Raw genomic sequence first — 16651 nt, forward strand, 5'->3', positions numbered from 1 at the left:
CGTCTCACTCCTTGAATCCTAACATTCAAGAAGCACAGACAGGCAGAACTCGGTGAATTCCTGGTCTACATATGGATTTCCAGACCAGACAGGGTTACATAGTGAGAGCTTTTTTCAGAGCAAGAATCCACTTACTTTATGTCAATATTGCTCATACTTGGCTTTGTGCTCAATACAGGTTTATTGACTGGTTAATTAGTGACGCACATTATACTGCGTTTTCTACAGACTCAACAACCAGTTTCAAAACAAAAATCATTTTGGCCAAAGTGTAAAAATCAAATTGTATTTGCCTTGAGGTCAATAGGGATAACATGTTGCAGTACGAAAAGCTGAAACCAAAGAGGAAATCACTGACAAATTATAAGTGTGAAATGATGTATCTGCTGATACTAGGACAGTGTGAAGACCTAAGCATCAAGGAGGACCAGCAAGACAGCTTGTGAGATGACTGATTCACAAGTTAAAAGAAATATCACCATTGTGAAGAAATACTATTGTGAATGGAAGTTAATGGAGGCACTGTCAATTTTTAAAGTTCTTTCCTGTGAAAACACACTACATTTTAAAAAGAAACTATCAGATTGCATCTTGGGTTGATGGAGAATGCCACCAAGAAAGCTCAAATTACCCCATTTGAAAAGAGGGCATTCCATGATAATAAATTTTGCATTTGCAAATTTGGAGACAGAGATGAATTGGTCAAGCAAGCAAAGGAGAGGAAAGCTGTGCTTTCCAGATGCCTGTCTTCCTTCCTCTTTTCAAAAATAATTATTGAAAGGACATATAAAGAACATGTGTTCAGTGGTACACCAAACAATTAGCCTTCCCAGAGGGATTACTCCACTGAGATTTCTTTATGGCTGATGGTTTAGCCTTTGGAGTAGATGACATCACTGTACAAGGTAAAAAGATAGATCTTTGTAAACACTTTGATGTAAGAATAACTGAGAAATGGAAATAAATTAAAATGATGGACACAGTATAGACCAAGAAGATTGCATGATGTAAATCTCCATGGAAAAGAAAAGAGAAAGGGCAGATTTGGAAAGAAATTGGTAAAAAGGGAAAGATGAGTTATTTTTTATTTGTAAAGTTGAGGTACAGTCCTGGTGGCATAGTTCAGTCAGTGATGTGCTCACCTTGTATGTATGAAGACCTGAATTTGATGCCCCAAATCAATGTAAAAAAAAAAAAAATCTCTTCAGACTCAGTAGTATGCCTTTGTAATCCCTTCACTGGAGAGTTAGATGTTGAAGTAATGTTTTTGTGCACTATGTAAAAATTATCCATGTATTATTCAAATGTTGATTTCTGAACCAGCAGAGATCTGACCCAAAGATTAGCAAAAATCAGAATAATAAGGTGGGATTTTCAGAGGGGGGGGGGAGGAGAGAAAGAGAGAGAGAGAGAGAGAGAGAGAGAGAGAGAGAAGAGGGAGAGAGAGAGAGAGAGGATCTCTCAGAAGGAGTCAGATGTAAGATATTCAGCCAGATGGATGCAGAGGAAAAAGCTGACCCAGAAGGAAGGAGAAGTAACCAACCAGCAGTGTGGTGGAACTTAGATTAGCATAAACCGGATAAATGAGTTATGAGCTAGTGGGAAACACTGCCTAGTTAAAAGGTCAAAAACAAATAAATAAATATAGCCTCTGTATCCTTATTCAGGAAGTGGGATGGACATAGAAAATCCTATGGTTACTATTAGATACAGGACAATGCCTGGGGCTTACCTGAGGATCTCTGTGACTGCTAAGTCATCAGAATGCAGATCCACGTAAGTCAAGAAGGAAGTTTATTTCAACATTACTCAATAGTCAGTGTTATTTCAAACTTAAGAGTCTCACACCAGGCATTTTGTTTTAGGCATATGTAAGTATGGCACAATTTGAAAAAAAAAGAAAAAAAAAGAAAGAAAGAAAAGGTTCCTGGTGATAGTTAAGTCAGTCCTGTGTGCACCACAAAGCTTACGATGTGAGTACATGTTACATCTATCATAAAATTGGGTTCCATATGACATGTAAGGGTGCGGGGAGAGTTTTGTGTGCTCTTGGTTATATAATTAGCACAAATCTAACTGACCTTTCTGAGCAGAAATCAAGTTTTATATCTCTTCCTTTGAAAAGACAACCCTGCATATGTTACATTCTTGGTCTCCCTAGTGCTTAGCTATGTCTTCACACTTACTGGATCACCAACCTCATCAACAGAAAAAGCTCCAAGCCAGAGACAGAATCAGTTTATTAAAAAAAAAAAAAAAAAAAAAAAAAAAAAAAAAAAAAAAAAAAAAAAAAAAAAAAAAAAAAAAAAACAGGGAGGGAACAAGTAGGCCACTCCAGTGAGGTAGTAAACAGGTAGGTTAATGCCAGATTGTCACCTCTCCTTACTGTCCTTTAAATCTAATTTCCCAGTCTCATCAATACCTCTGTAGCAGACCACATGTTCAGCCTCTCCTCCAGCCCTGCCCCCAGCTCCTATGGACCACACAGGTATTCCCTTCCAAACTTCCTCCCCAGTCAACTTATCTCTGCCTTCAACTGCAGCAGGAAATCTCTGGGAATTCGTAAGTCTGTGTGAGAAGCAAGTAGGCCAGCAAAGCAGCTAGGCAAGCTTCAGATCCTTTTTCTCTCTCCTCTTCTTCAAATTCTCTTCCAGTCTAATTCCCAGCTTTAGAGAAGATATTTGCTGTTTCGTCTCCTCACTCTCTTCTCCCACTTCCAGGGGACTAAGCAGATCCTGATGGAACACTATGCCTTCCTCCCTCATATGGACTCCTCCCTCCACCATCAATCATCCCATGTCCATGCATTAGTAGCAATCTCTAATATCTAGAAACACATTTTGCCTGGAACCCCAAGTTTCCACATATACCAGGATTCTAAAAGAATTTTCTACCAAGAAACACAAAACTACCACACCATTAGAAGAGTCATTGAGAACAATAGAAACCAAGGAATGAAACATCCACCTAACAAAAACAAGACCAGATATCAGTGCCTGAAGTTACAATTATTCCCACCTGAGGTGCCTAGATGCTAGCCTCAAATCGAATCAACAACAGCAAAGAAAACATGTCTCTACTAGAGTCAACAACCCTAGTATAGTAGGCTTAGAAAATTATAGCACAGTTGAAGCACAAAACAAAGACCTTAGAATAGCCTTTATGAATATAAAGTCTTTACAGACGAAATTAGTAATTCGCTTAAAGAAATCCAAGAAAAGACAAAAAGTTGGAAGGAAATGAATGAAACAGTCGAAAGCTAAAGGTGTAAATAGAATCAACAAAACCCAGACTGAGGGAAAGCTGGCAATAGCAGATTTAGGCACTTGATCAGGAAACTTAAGAGCCAAAGCCTCAACAACAGATTTAAAAAACATAAAAGAATCTCCAGCATAAAAGACATGATAGGAAAAATGGTTTCTGAAGTCAAGGAAAATGTTAAATCTAAAACAAATCCTGGCATAACATATGCAGGAAATTGGAGACACTGTGAAATTACTAAATCGAAGAATAATATGAATAGGAGAATGAGAAGAAACCTATATCAAAGGTCCAGAATGATTTTCAGCAAAGTCATAGAAGACAATTCCCCTAACCTTAAAAGGGGGTGGGTGGGTATTATGGCTATTGAATCAGTCATGGTTCTCTAGAACAGAATGTATAGAAAATATATATATATATATATATATATATATATATATATATATATATATATATGAATAAATATATATGTTCTCCAGAAAAGTGAGCCTTTGTTCCACTTAATAATGGACTTGTCAGTGAAAGGAAAAGCAGCATGCAAAGAGAGGAAACTTTCTTTTTCCATGTCCTTTGTATAGGCTACCAGCAGAAGGCATGGCCCAGATTATTGGTGGGTATTTTCCACCTCAAAAAGTCTGGATAAACATGTGCCTTCTCATCTCAAAAGATTCAGGTTAAAAGTATGTCTTTGACTTCAAATTACTTAAGATTATTGTTTTATTATTATTATTATTATTATTATTATTATTATTATTATTATTATTATTTGTGGGGCGGTAGGCTGTGAGAAGCAGCTGGGTGCTTGGTCGAGCATAGGTCTTGAACCCTGGAACTTTATCAGATGGCAGGTGTTTGGCTCTGTTCCCCGGCCCTGGTTCTTTCTACTCAACTTCAGCCCTCCACATCACCTCCCACAGAGAGGTCTATGACCATCAGTCACAAGGAACAGTGCCTCAGGCTCTCCCACATGTAGATGAGGTATCTCCAAGCTCTCAGATCAAGCCAATAGGTGTTATTTGCTGCCAGACCCTAACCCACTCCGAAATTGTATATAAGGGCTTTCTATTCAGGGGAAGTAAAAAGTGTGCGAGAATCATCCCGCTGTCCTAGAGTTTCTGTCTCAAAAGCTGAAACACTAGAGCTGTAACACTTAGGAAGAGATCTGCTCTCCTGAAAAGCCTTCAGAATCCCCCCTCCCTGCTAGCTAGCCAGCACCTCCCCAGACAGGCTTGTTGCAGAGAGACAAATGCAGTACCTGGGAACAGCCAGGCAGCGGGCAGCAACAGCTAAGACAAGGGCAGAGGCAGCAGCAGACTCTCCCTGCTCTCACACTGTCCTCAGCCAGGCTGGAGATGATTGTGGGACACCCTCTGGAACAGGGACCCACAACTGGCGCCTAACGTGTGGCACAAACCCACGAGCCTGAGATTAAGAGTCTCATGCTCTACTGACTTAGCTGGCTGGGATACCCACCCTTTGCAGACACCCTGCCGGGGTGCTGCTTCCATGCTGTGATTATCCTACAGGTGCACCCACAGATCCAACAGAGATGCTATTTCCTGGAATCTGCCTGGGACACCAAGCTGCCTCCTTCCACACACAATCAGACTGAAGATTCCAGACACATGCTAAAGTCCAGAGACACGCTCCAAAACGCAGAGACACACATTGAGACAGAAAAAAGATCCAGACTTTCCAGCTACAGATGAATTCTTTTGCCAAAGTCAAATAGCTAAAAGTTACATGTTAGTAAGAAAAACATAATGTCTATCTAGATTAATCAGATGTTATTACCCTCAAACTGTACAACCTGTATTTGATTGGTTCAATAATCCTTTGCCTTCCCAACCTCCACACTCAGCTCCCCTTACCCTGTGACTTAATTGTGCTACCTCCGCAGGCCTGCATAATGTTTTCTTTTGACTTCCTCACCCAAACTTTTCACTTCATATGACAGTCACCCCAGGGACACCCCTCCTGTTTAAAGAAAAATACAGGGAGAGTTGTGGGACCTTATAAGGATAGCTTGGTTCCTGGCTAGGCACAGGTCTTGAACCCCAACCCCAATGGGGCAATGGCAGGTGTTCAGCCATGCCCCCAGACTCCAGCCTGCTGACACAAGGCCTTCCCCCACCTCCAAACTCCATTAATCCATGCCTTTCAGTCACGAAGGGCAATGTCCCCTCCCAAAGAGCACAGGTAGAAGGCTTGACTACCTCAAGAGATTGCCATATTAATGAGTTACCTAAAGGCCAGAAGGTGTAGCTAATTAAGTGACCCTCCTCCCCTCTCCCTTCCTATTTAAGTCAGGCCTGCCCTGGCCTAAGTGGGGGGAGGGGGGTGCACATCCAGGCCATTTATCATCCACCATGTCAATAAAGCTCTTTTGAAACACCAGACTTTCTTGTGTTATTGGGGCCTGCCGTCACGCTGCCATTGTGGAGGACTTCTCTGCATTCCAGCCGCAGAAGGTGCCGTTTAAGCCAAGCGAGTAAAACAACAGGGCCCTCCTCATCTCTCTTCCCCCATCATCTCTGTCAACGCAGGTGCCAGCCACACGCCCATGCATTCCTGGTCTCCATTCTGCTGTGGCCTCCCAGAGCCCCAAGAGCTCCCGGAGCCCCAGAATTGAGACCAATCAGCCCCTGGCCGCCTCTGGACCCGGGGATTCCCACTCGAGATCTCTGCACCCCCCACCCCACGGAATCAGGCTGAATTCATTCCCCACCCAGGGGCGCCCCTGCGGCCTCTCATGGCCCAGTGCCAGCCCAGTGTCACGCCGAATGAACTCAGTCAAGGTTCCCACGCTCCAGTCTCATCAGAGCAGTAGGAATCACCAACTACCCAACATGATTCAGAAACCCACCCACGCCAGCGACCACATGCGAGCTATTATTCCCCACAATTATTATTATTATTAATTGAATAAGAAAGACATCTCACACAGATATACATAGACGATTGACTTTTGATTAATTCTAGATATATTCATTCTGAAAACCAAAAATATCTTCACAAGTCTACTTGTCAACTTGAAACAAAATTATATCTTCTTATGCCATATTGAATTTCTAACTGATAACAATGGCCAGGTCATAATTATGCTTGACATGATATAAATATTTCATGCACAACCACAAATATGTTTAACCCAGTCATTATTGTGCCAATCATGATATAGCTATTCCTAGTACAACCGTAAATGCATTATAAAATTTTAGAATAGGTGAAAATATTCCTTGAGAAATATTTTTTTTAGTATCTCAAACAAATATAGATAACCACTGATGGTTAATTGATGTTACATTATATGGTTTTAAGAATTGAAGAAAAATTACAAATATCTGTACAATTACATTTTAAACAAAAATTATGACAGAAACACCCATGTCAATTATATTCCTTATTTTTGCAGCTTACATGGCTTTAACTGATATTTTCATAACTACTTTTCTCTGCTACCCATTTTATATTTACTCCACCCACTTTAAACATGTAAGCAAGTCTTGGTTCTTTTCTTGGAGGCATGACACATACCTTCATTTATGAAGGTTCTGTACCCTTTGTCATCCTGCCTAGATTAGTTGTAGTTCCCCTTTGTAATCGCAGAACATGGTAGCACCAAGAGATGCCCTAAGGGATCTCCTGTATTCCAGAAATAATCTTTCTTAACTCCATTATGAAGAAGCAATCCAATTTCCCTTTGGCAGTGTGGATCAATTACCCATCTTAACACCATTATTCCTTTTTTAGCCTGTTGGCTTAAGGGCATCAGACAGTGGATAAATCTGGGACTTGAATTTTCACTGTAATTCAGCCAACCTTATAATGAAGACCTTGGTTTGGTTTTCCCCACTTTGAGTTCTGTGGCTGCCAGACAGAAGAATCTCTTCCAGGGCACACATAGAAAGTTTTAGGGTGTTTATGCACCTCTAGAAAGACTTAGTTTTATCACTGAGTTTATTGCTGCCCTATATTATATACCAAGATGCTAAAAGTTGGTTAATTTTTAATTTTTATCATGGAGGTTATTCCTTTCCATTGTCAGTTTATTCAGAGACTCTAGGAACAACAAAACAGCATCATCATTTTCCTTTTTACACAAATTCTCAAATGTTTTATATACGGAGTCACCAAATCTATTGCCCCTCACAGCTGGTGAATCAGGATAATCAAATGTATTTGTTTCCTTAAGTTTGCAAAGTAGTTCACATCAAGAGCTTTTAGTAATCTAGGAGAGGCTTCAGTAGCTATAGGTGCTGGCAAATTGGAAAAACTATTCCAGATACTTACAAAATTCATCCTTAAACTTCTGTTGTTCTAAAACCATAGCTGGTACCAAAATCTGTATAAGTCAGGGTTTTCTGGAGGAATGTAATTGATAAAATGATAGAATGACTATATAATGTGTGTATATATATACTATATATATATAATACACATGTATACATATATAATTATTAATTAGAATGGCTTAGAGGTTGTGATACAACTACTCTAACAATGTCTGTCTACCAAAGGAAAATCAAAAAAAAAAAAAAAAAATCAGTAGTTGTTTGTTCCATGAGGCTGGAAGACTTAGCCAGTCTTAAGCACATATGGGAATCCTGAAGAAGTAGGTTACAATGTCAGTGAAGAAATGGACTTGCCAGAAAGATTGTGAATAAGGAGGTAAAGCGAGTAAACTCTTCCTTATTCCATATCCTTTATATAGGCCACCTGCAGATCTGTGACCCATAGTATATGTTGGCCTTTCCACTTCCAAAAATCTGGGTTAAAGGTGTATCTTTTCACCTCATAATATCTGGATTAAAAGTGGTGCTTTCCACTTCAAATGATTTAATTAAGAAAAAAACCCTTCATTTGTGTACCTAGCCACTTGAGTTTTAGTTAATTCCAGATGCAGTCATGTTGACAAACAAAAATAGCCACCGCACCTATCAATGTCCAAAATATATACATAACACCAAATAGACTGTGACAAAAATAAAAAAAATTTTTTAGCACATAGTAATCAGAACACTAAATGTTCAGAACAAAGAAAGAATACTAAAAGTCTCAAAGAAAAAAAAAGACCAAATAAAATAAGAAGGCCTATAAGAATAACACCAGACTTCTAAATGAAAACCCTAGAAGTCATAAGACTCTGGAATGTTGTTCTACAAATTTTAAGAGACCATGGATGCCAGCTCAGACTACTATACCCAGTGAAACTTTTAATCACAATAGATGGAGAAAATAAGATATTCCACGATGATAACAAATCTAAGAAATATTTATCGACTTAACTCAGTCCTATAGAAAGCACTAAAATGAAAATTTGAAACTAGAGATTAACCACAACCAAGAAAACACAAGGAATAAATTATCCCAGACCAGCAAATCATAAGGAAAAAAGGAAACATACATGTCACACGCACACACCACAAAACAGAGCAGGATCAACTAACATAATTCATTGCTCACTCTTAACATCAGTGGACTCAGTTTGTCAAGAAAAAACACAGACCAATAGAAGGGATATGAAATCAGGATCAATTAGTCTGCTACTTCCAAAAAGCATACATTAATATCAACTATAGATATCACCTAAAGGTAATAGGAAGAAAAAGATATTTCAAGCAAATGGACCTAGAAGCAAGCTGGTGTAGCCATTTTAATAAATGACAAAATAGACTTCAAATCAAAGACTGGAAAGGACACTACATATCCAAAGGAAAAATGCAACAAGATGACACTGCAATTCTTTTTTTTTAATTTTCATTAATTTATTTATTCATTTTACATCCTAATCACAGCCCTTCATTTCTTCCCAGTCCTCCTCCATATAGCTCCTCCCCTTTCCTCTTTTCTTTTCTCTTCTGAGAAGAGGAAGCCCCCCACCCTGGGTATCATCACACCCTAGCACATCATGTTACTGCAGAACTAGGTGCTTCCTCTGTCACTGAGGCCAGACAAGGCAGCCCAGTTAAGGGAACAGAATCTATAATCAGGCAACAGACTCAGGAACAGCCCCACTTCAATTGTTGAGGAACCTGTTAGAAGACCAAGCTGCTCATCTACATATGTGGGGGGAGCCTAGGTCCAGCTTATGTTTGTTCAGGCTCTGGGAGCCACCAAGGGCCCAGGTTAGTTGATTCTATTGCTCTTCTTGTAGAGTCCCTAACCCCTTTGGGTCCCTCAATCTTATTTGCAGGCAAATCCTAAGTGAGTTACCCCAGTTACTCAAAAGGACATGCATAGTATATATTTACTTACAAGAAAAAATTGGCCATAAAGTACAGGATAACCACACTACAATCCACAGACCCAAAGAAGCCAAATAACAAGGAGGTCCCAGGCAAAGATGCTTGCACCTTACTCAGGAGGAGAAATAAAATAGACATTAGAGGTAGGTGGAGTGAGAGACCTAGATGGGATAGAAAATATGGAGGAGAACAGGGCAGGGGTATCAAGAGTAAGGAAAGCAGGAGAAAACAGAAATTGGTGATGTTCAGCAGTGGAAGATGTTTAAGACATGCCAGAGACCTGGAATGTGGAAGTGTGGGTGGGTGGGGGTTGGGTGGGGAGGCATCAAGGAGTTTATGAATTTACTGAGGCAACTCTAGCTAAGACTCCTAGCAGTGGGGGATATGGAGCCTGAAGTGTTCACCTTCTGTAGCCAGGAAGGACTCCCTTAGGAGAGATAATAACACCAACCCACCCACAAAACCTTCAACCCAAAATTTGTCCTACCAACAAGAAGTGCAAGGACAAAGTTATAGCAGAGACAGAGGGAAAGGCATACCAGTGACTGGCTGCACTTGAAACCCATCCCATGAGCAAGAACCAGTCCCTGACACTATTAATGATACTCTGTTATGCTTGCAGACAGGAGCCTAAGCTCTTCTCTGAGAGGCTCCACCCAGCACCCAATGGAAAGAGACAAACATTAGATGGCACTCAGGGAGTCTTGTGGATGAGACATTGCAATTCCCGTGTAACATCTATGTGCCAAACTCAGAGCCCTGAGTTTGCTAGAGAAACATTAACAATAGTAACAGCAACAGCAACAACAACAAAAGTAGCACAGCTAGTGAGAGACTTCAATATGCCACTGTCACCAATAGACATGTCATGCAGAGCACCCCCCTAAAAAAACCCACTAAACTAAATTGCTGAATCTAACAGCCATTATAAACCTAATGTACCTAACAAATATTTACAGAACATTACACCCAAACACAAAAGAATTTAGATTCTTCTCAGCACCTTATGGAACTTTCTCTAAAACTAGCCACATACTCAGACACAAAGCAGATCTTAACAGATACAAAGAAACAAAGATAAAACAGAAGTACCCTTTGTTCTATTGGATTATCACATATTAAAGCTGGAAATTAACAACAATGGAAAGCTTACAAACTCATAGAATTTGAACAACTTTTTACTGAATAAAAAATTAGTCCAGATACAAATCAAGAAAGATATTAAAGGCTTTCTAGAATCGAATGAAAATGAATATACAACATACAGAAACATATGGGACACCTTGAAGGCAGTTCTGAAAGAAAGTTTATGGTACAACGAGCCTACTTTGATGACCCTGGAAAGCCTGATCTTTTCTGAAGAAACAAAGGGGGAGTGGATCTGAAAGAAAGAGGAGGTGTGTGTGTGTGTGTGTGTGTGTGTGTGTGTGTGTGTGCATGTGTGTGTTTGTGATGAGGAGGTGGTTGAGAGGGTTGGAAAGACTAGAGGGAGTAGAAACTGCAGTCAGGATATAATATATGAGAGAAGAATATATAAAAATAAAGGATAGATGCCATACTAATAACTTACCAGCACACCTAAAAGTTCTAGAACAAAAAGAACCCCCAAAAAAACTAAATGGCAAGAAAATATCAAGTTCAGGGCTGAAATCAATATAATTCAAACAAACAATACACAAATCAAGGAAACAAAGAGTTGTTTGAGAAAACTCATATGACTGAAAATCTGTTATCCAAATTAACTAAAAAAGAAGATGCAAAATAATAAAATTAGAGATGAAAAGACAGATACTGAGGAAATAAGAGAACCATAAAGACATACTTTAAAAATCTATATTTCACCAAACTGAAAAATATAACAGAAATGGTTCATTCTCTTGATACATACTACTTACCAAAGTTAAATCCAGGTCAGATAAGCAACTTAAACAATCTTATAACCCTGAGTATAACAGAATCAATAATAAGTCTACCTAGGAAACAAAAACAAACAAACAAACAAAACAAGAGCAACAAACAAAAGTCAAAACTAGGAAGTTTTAGCTCAGAATTCTACCAGATTTTTAAAGAAGAGTTAATGTCAGTACTCCTCCCATTATTCCACAGAAATAGAAATAGAACAAATATCTTCCAATTCAATTACAATGCCCTAGTTACCCCAAACCTCAAACCACATAAAGGCCCAACAAAGAAAGAGACTGACTGGGCTATTTCCTTTGTAAACATAGATACAAAAATTCTCAGCATGATCATGGCACCAAGTTTAAGATCCCATCAAAAACAGCATCCACTATGATCAGATAAACATCAGAAAAATACAGGATGTTTCAACATATATAACTCAATAAATGTAATCTACCCTATAATAAGTTGAAAGAGAAAAAAACAGCCCATGTGGTCACTTATATCATTGGATGTCTTTGATAAAATCCAAATCCCCTTCATGATGAAAGTTCTGCAGATATTAAGGATACAGGGAGCATACATCCACAAAATAAAAACAATTTAAGCAATTCCATAATCAACATCAACTTAAACAGAGAGAAACTCAAAGCACCAAATAAGAAACCAGAGAAAGTTGTTCACTTTTCTCATACCCATTCATGAAAGTTCTTGAAGTCTCAACTATAGAAATAAGACAACTGAAGAAAATCAAGGGGAGACAAATCAAAAAAGAACTCAATATTTCTTTATTTGCAGATGATATGATAGTACACATAAGTGCCCCCAAACTCCTACAGCTAATAAACAGCAAAGTAGCTGGTTATAAAATCAACTCACAAAAATCAGCAGCCTTCCTATGTGCCAATGACAAATTGCCTGAGAAAGATGTCAGGGAAACAACAGTCATCACAATAGCTTCAAATAATTAAAAATATAGTGGGGTAACTCTAACCAAGCAAGTGAAAGACTTATACAGTAAAATATGAGATACTGAAGAAAGTAACTTGAAGATAGAAAGAACCCCATGTTTATGGAGCAGTAGAATTAACATAGTAATAATATATCATTTACTGCACATTCTGCAAATCTGAGAAAGTCTCACATACCCACATGAGTTTGCTTCCCTCTCCCTCAGGCAACACAGAAGTTCTCATAGCTGAGTTCTTTACCTTTAGGGATCTCATGCTGGGATTGTGTGCTGGTTGGTCTGTAGGTCTGGTAGGTTGACTGTGCAACTCCTGGAAATATTGCTCTACCAATGGTGGCTCTACCTCTACAAGTTCTTTGTTGACACACTATATTCTCTGCAATATCATCTGAAATCCAGCCACATTGCTCAGCTTTTGACTTCTGCTGGCATGAGGATTTAGTAGCACATGGACCCACCAAGGCTTCCAACTTGTCTCCTCTAGAGCAAAAGCTAAGCCCCTTATAAGCTCACTTGAATCCAGAATGGAACAGCCAGGAATCCAGATTTGTACACAGAAAAATAGCTGTGATGGGCCCACCCAATGAATTCACATCACCCTCTTAACTCTCTACAGAAGTGATGAGTAGGGAAGCCTTGACAATACCTGAAATGCCTCCAAATCTGCACTCCAATTTTGCTGCCACCTACCCACATTAAACTCCACCAAGTAACAAATTGTTCCTCCTCTTAGGGCTGCTTCCCAGACCTGCCTTACATAGTTTGTGAATGGTCTGAATCGTTCATTCTGTTTCCTTTAAAGCTATAAATGCCATCTTTGTTATTCCTTTCTTATTTCACTCTTTGCTGTTAAAAGTGGCTACACAGCAGCTTGAACACATTGCTTTTACGATGTATTTTTTCTGCTGTATGCCAAACCAAGTTCATTACTCATACATTATGCATTATCTAAAATCCTCAGGACATAGACTCGCACATCATCTAAGTTCTTGGCAGCTATGTACTCATGTGCTCTTTACTCTGCTTCTAATGCCTTATTTTACAGGTCTCTCAAAGTTGTTATCATATTCACCTGTATTTCCCATTTCTCTATCAATATTTTATTGGTGTTCACCTTAGTGACGATTGAGTTTCCCTGGAGTTAGCCCCTTATTCCCTGTTTTCCAAAGAGTTATCCCAGTGTTCCATCTATGGAAACTTAGACTTTTCCCAGCCCACTTCTCCAAATTCTTACAGACTCTACTTTCTATCTTGTTCAAAAGCCGTTTGCCCATTTGCTATAAAAAGAGCTTTGCTCTAAGCACTATTTTTTTCTTGCTTTTCTGGTTCTTTTGTGTGTGTGTGTGTGTGTGTGTGTGTGTGTGTGTGTGTGTGTGTGCTACTGAATCCAAAATCAGATGATCCAACCAATACTCATATGTCTGCTTCCCAGAGCCCTATAGGCTATGTAGTGTAAGAGCATTTGACAATGGCCCTCTGTGTTGCATTGTAGCACAGTGAAGAATGAGTGAGCATAAAGCAGACAGAGAGAAAAAGTCTGGCTATATGTGTGCTTCTGACCTGCAACCCCTTCCTGTGGGGAAAAAAACAAAAAACAAACAAACAAACAAACAAAAAAAAACCAAACCTCATACCAGTGTTGGGGATCGAGCTGGCAAATGTTTGGGGGCCAAAAATGTTGAGAGCCGCTCTAGCCCATGTTTCAGGGCCAAAATGTCTCAGACTGCTCTGTCAATGTTGGGACCCACACTGCCAAAAGCCTTGGGGCTAAACTGTTAGAGCCTGCACTGCCCCAAGCTGCTCCAGTCTATGGGTCGGGGTTCAGCAAGAGAGAGAGAGTAAGGATGGATGAGAAGAATAATATTGAGTTCCTAGTCCCTAGTTCCTAGTCCCTAGTGCCTCCAAATTCCAAGTTACTTCTTCCAAGTGCTAAGTGCCTAATGTCTAATTCTCTTTGCCTAATACCTTATAATTCTTCCAGCTCCAAGTTGTTCTCTAAGTTGTACTTTTTAACCTAATTCCTAGCTCCAAGTTGTACTCCAAGTTGTACTGTGTCCAAGTTATACTGAACTCTTCTGTCTGCCTCTCGCCTTTTATATGTCTTACTTCTAAGCCATGCCTCTAAGTCATGCCTTTAAGTCATGACCTTAGGCCTTGTCTCTAAATCTGATCTCTAAGTCACACCCTTAAGTCTCGGCTCTAAATCACAGCTTTAAGTCTCACACACCCAAGGGAAAATCCTGGGTATCTAAAGCAAGATGTTATCAGAGTGTGCTCAGCTATTGTAGGCTATTGTAATCAAATCTCTTATCAGGATATATGGCTCAAGATGGCTGCAAGGATGATAGCCACCTTCTGTTGGCTCCCCACACTATAGTAACAAGGACATAAATTCATTCATAAAAGTAGAACCTCATAGTTTAATTATCCCTGAAATTCTCCATCTTTTTAATACAGTTGCAAAGCAATTAAATTTCAACATGAATTTTGAAGGGTGCATTTCAAACCAAAGCAAACTACTATCAGAATTATGGAAGAAAATTTTATAGAGATAAAATAATCAATTTTTGAATAATATAAGCTAGCAGAAGAAAAGAGTAAAATAGATGAAATCATAGTTATAATTAAAGCTTTTAGTGGCTACAAAAGAAGCAAAAGGATATTATTCCCCAACTTTACTGTATTGGATTATCTATAGCTTTCTACTAAGCACTAATAACATTAATGCTTAATTTTAACTTGAATATTAATCTTGTTTTTTGATATGTATATCCATATCTTTACATGGGTTCATGTGCAACACATTTGGGTACTTGGTCTTGTAGGCCAGATGGCATCAGATACTCTGGAACTGAAGGTGAAAATTTGAACTAGCATGTGAATGCTAGGAAATAAATCCTGCTCCTCCACAGGTGCAAGAAATGGTCTTAACTGAGCCATCTTTCTAGTCCCTAATATAGTTTTAATGGATTGGTGCTTGTGGAGTTTGGGTAGGCACATCAACCTACCCAAACATATATTTATCCTGTGTCTATGAATATGTTACACTTCCTGATACAGGGGAACAAAAGTTGCTAATCACCTGTTCATAGATTAACCAATATTATTGGATTGGTTCAGTACAATAAAAATGCTATTCACAGGTGGGAGAGTTGTTGAAGATCTGTTTTCAGAAAAAAAATTAAACAGTGATGTCAACAAAAGACAGGCTGAGGCAGAATGATTCTGGGCAGTTTCTCTGTTTGAAAACCTAAGGGTCGATGAGAATTTCAGGGACCAGAAGAGGTACAAAATGTATGGTTGTATTTAGAAAATAGATCACATTGAAGATGAATTTACTTTACTTGGTAGTATGCCTCTGTCTTTAAGAAAATGTTCTTCAATGTGTGCGCATGGGCAGTACTAACTGAGCTTGGCATTATTAATGATAAATATGAGTAAAGTATAAAGATGTAAGGGAGATAACATTGCCTAGTAGGAAAATTTAAAGGAAGCAAGTAGTGAATAGATAAGATCAATATAGATTGTATAAACATGAAATTCTCAAAGAATAAGAATATTAATTATTAAAAATAAAAATGTTGATTCTAATAGAATAAATACATACATAGAAATGCAGTGTATTAAAAAGTTATAGAATAGTATAGCTCACTAACTAGTGTTCTGGGTCAAGAAATACCTTCATAAAATCTAAATGTCATTATAATTTTTATACATTAAATTTTTACAAAATATAGTATTTAAATATGTTATTAACTATCTTCTATTAATACCTTTCTGGTGCCTTTTAAATATAGGATCTGGAGATTCACATTCATCTAGTGAATTTCAACACAAAATAGAGTTCATGTATTATTCTTTATGGAAATTACTTTGCAGTCAATTTAAAGAACCAGCCTTCAAGTCTCCAGCATTTAAAAGTAGTAGCTTATTTTATATATATATAATACACTGTGCCTTATACATAACACACAATACCTTCTACAAAAACTTAACATCTTTAAGTTCATCTAAATTTATAACTGTATTTCAACTCCAAATTTTCATTTATCAAGGATATATTAATAAACAGCATCTGTACCAATGAGGAATAAAAATTTTGTATAAAAAGTGACATGGTTAAGACCCAAGTTGGACATGGAAAACACCTTTTTTATGTTTTTAACTATAGCTATTTAATGAACAGAAATATGAAAACAAGGCTTTAAGAGCTAACTTCATCTACTTCATCTGTGTGACTCTATTTGCCATCTGAGAGAACATGGTATGG

This window comes from Arvicanthis niloticus, chromosome 12 (genome assembly GCF_011762505.2).
Source record: "Arvicanthis niloticus isolate mArvNil1 chromosome 12, mArvNil1.pat.X, whole genome shotgun sequence".
In the NCBI taxonomy this organism is placed as follows: Eukaryota; Metazoa; Chordata; class Mammalia; order Rodentia; family Muridae; genus Arvicanthis; species Arvicanthis niloticus.